We start from the raw sequence: 710 nt of genomic DNA on the forward strand, positions 1-710 counted from the left end.
TATATATATATATATATATATATATATATATATGCACAATTATAAATAAGGGCAAACGAAAAAAGATTCCTATGCCAATATGCTGAGAATAGACTTTAAATCATCAACCACCACATACAATATACATCACTATGAATATACGTCGTGCTGAAATCGAGGAAGGCAAGCTAACAGAATAATTTTTTAAAAATGCGTTATCTCAATATTGAATCAATTTCAGGATTAATCCAATGGATTTTTCCCTCATCAGTAGAGAATACGATAAGAAATAAATGAAATAATTACAAGCACCCACGGAAAAAAGCAGAAGCAAGAGTCATGAGTATACATAAGCACCTCACTTATATCTAAATATAAAATTCGTTAGCGAACCCCAGCACATGTGTGATTGGTCACAAACCACAATTTAAAAAAATTCTGTTAGCTTGTCTTCCTCGATTTCAGCACAACGTGTATTCATAGTGATGTATATTGTATGTGGTGATTGACGATTTAAAGTCTATTCTCAGCATATTGGCAGAGAAATCTTTTTTCTTTTGCCCTTATTTATAATTGTTTATAATTTTCACCTTTAAAGGTATTTTTAATATGTTGGCCACTTTGATGAAATTTTTTGGAAAAATTTTTTATCCTATATTAGAAGTACATACATACATACATACATACATACATATATATATATATATATATATATATATATACATATATAT

General features: G+C 28.2%; 1 protein-coding gene across 2 annotated transcripts in view; it reads left to right on the plus strand.

Moving 5' to 3' along the window:
- LOC106873920 (unconventional myosin-X) overlaps window positions 1–710 on the plus strand; it is a 545087-nt gene that overhangs the window by 261953 nt on the left and 282424 nt on the right. The window lies entirely within an intron of this gene.

This window comes from Octopus bimaculoides, chromosome 11 (genome assembly GCF_001194135.2).
Source record: "Octopus bimaculoides isolate UCB-OBI-ISO-001 chromosome 11, ASM119413v2, whole genome shotgun sequence".
Taxonomy (NCBI): Eukaryota; Metazoa; Mollusca; class Cephalopoda; order Octopoda; family Octopodidae; genus Octopus; species Octopus bimaculoides.